Source organism: Acromyrmex echinatior, chromosome 14 (assembly GCF_024713525.1).
Source record: "Acromyrmex echinatior isolate Ae372 chromosome 14, ASM2471352v2, whole genome shotgun sequence".
Classification (NCBI taxonomy): Eukaryota; Metazoa; Arthropoda; class Insecta; order Hymenoptera; family Formicidae; genus Acromyrmex; species Acromyrmex echinatior.
In genome coordinates, this window is record NC_141865.1 from 3,084,801 (window position 1) to 3,087,454 (window position 2,654).

The window sequence follows — 2,654 nt, forward strand, 5'->3', positions numbered from 1 at the left end:
AGGTCTTTCGTTATTATCTCGTTATTATCAAGTTCGATTTATCTCGAACAGTTGGTACCCGAGATACTTTGTATTCATACATATAAAAAATTAATATGCAATAATGCATGTATTTTATTATTATTAAATATATTCCTTCGTAATCATCATTTCCATAAGGAAATCATTTTATCTTTTTATTTTTAATAAGAGATGATTTGTAATAATGTGTGGCAGAACATATAATTTCCTCGCAAATTTTGATATTATATTAAAAATGCAATAAAAATGTAATTAAGATGCTACCAAAATTATTTCTATCATAAGTGGTCTGAAAGATTTGGAATTCACATCCTTCTGTAATAAGACCGCTGGTGTTTGACGGATTGCTTAACTTTTTTTTGCGAATGGATCTTATGAATTTGACGTAGAATCAGAATACATCAAGTTCGCTTTTCTATGAAGATTTTTTTCTTCTTTGTATCGGATACTAACCTTATCACAACGTGGAGGGATCTTGATGTGATCAAATTATCGGGATAATTATCTTAAATGCGATGAAAGTCTTGTCGTAAATGTATTAATGACTTTTTATCACGATATTAATAAGTTTTATAATATAATCGCAAGTTAATAATTAATAATAAGTACGATCTAATCTGTTGTTAGTATTTTCATTCCACATTTATCAATATTTCATTAAACATTGGTTTAGAAAATTTGTGTTATCGTACGTATTTTCGACATTTTCATATATTCCCTCATTAAATTTTGTTAATTGTGCTCCTATAATATAATTTTTATTATATTTCGAACATTTTTTATTATACATTGTATTGTAAATAATTATTATTGTATTATTAAAGGATTACAATAAAAGATAATATTAAAAAGCTATGCAATATAATTGCTAATTATTTTATTGTATTTCGCTAATCATAACGCAATATGATTTTAGCGAAATATAATAAAATAATTAAAGAAAAAAAGAGAGATATAAAATTAAAAAATAAATTTAAAACATACCTGCAAAAAACGGACTAAATTTAGTAACTCGTTTTTTTACGGGGGAGTATATTTACAAAGAAAAGAGGACCGCCATTAAAAATTGGTGGGAGTCGTGGAGGGCCTCTAAGGTTGATTCATTTTTATCCATATAAATTTTCTTCACAATTTTAAATTAAATGTAGTTTGCTTATACAATTAGAAGAGTTCCAGCTTTATTCAAATTGCAAATTGTAAATATAATCATAAGAATAAGAATGGGGTAGAGAGCCTATAATCAGAGTGGCGCCATACGAGAGATGACGTCATATTTTAGCGAAATTCTGCGAGAGAGAAAAAGATATACGGTCTCAGTCTGTCCAACAGACTGTCAATTTTAGGGTTAGGTGCAACAGCATTGAACGACAGATACATAAAGGTATATTCATAAAAATAAAATTATCGAAATTATTTTAGAAATCTGGTTGGATGTACAATACCATTTTGTAACAATTCATTAAAAAAAGGATATGTTATGAAATAATTCCGAAAGACACAGAACGCCGAATGAATTGGTTAAAGAGTATAAATGGCAAATATAAAAATTGGACACCGTCAAAAAATTCATCTGTATATGAGATAAAGTAATTTATTCTTTATAAATAATGTATTTAAAATATTAAAATAAAAATGTAACATAAAATATACACAGATTAATTATAATATCTGAAGACACGATAGTGTTTGGCACTAAGTATATGTATAGTCATCACATTGGTTACGAATTTAATTCTTTCTCTTTTTGTCGTAATCTTTTCAATTATATATCATTGCATTGTGAGTCTAAATCAAATAATATGATAATTACGATATTTAATATATAATATTTATGAAATGGTATGTACATATATAATATTTTTCTGAATTTTTGATTTCTTTTATATTATTACAGATGCATTTTGCTCCTAAAATGTAGGAACAGAGAATGGATAATAAACTAACGCATTTAATAACGCAAATAATGTGCAATAAATAATGTTTTGTATAAAGTAATATACAATATTACAAATTATACAATATTGCAATAGTACAAAATAAATGAAATTTTATAATAAATAATATATGTAAAAGTTTTATTATTTTATATATTATTTATTTATTATATTTATTTATCATCATTTTTTAATTTGTCACAATTTTTGAGCATTTTTTAGCATGAATTCAAAATTTAGAAAATAATGCGTTTAAAAAACTGAAGGGAATGGCTAAAACATGGCGGACCAATCACAAGTGATACCCGTATGGCGTCACTCTGATTGTAGGCTCTCTATGTTAGCGCTATCTGCAGCGCTACTACGAACAGTTTGTAGCGCTAAATAGCGCGAATAGCGCCATTCCGAACGCATTCTGGGTACGATCAACGCGATGCTGCAAACTTTAAAGCTAAATATCTCGGGGCAGCGCGACACTGTTTTCTGCCAGATTCGTTCATTTCGTGCAAAAATGCATCGAATAAGCCTAATTTCATTAAAATCAGTGAGGTCAGCCGTTTTCTGCATAATTACCAGTATTAGTAGCGAGACTTAACCACAGCCTATAGGATCTAATCGCACTCTCAGATTTCGCTGCCATTATATTGTAAATACGGACATATGGCTATGATCTTTTAAACGCTTTGATCTGAAATTCCC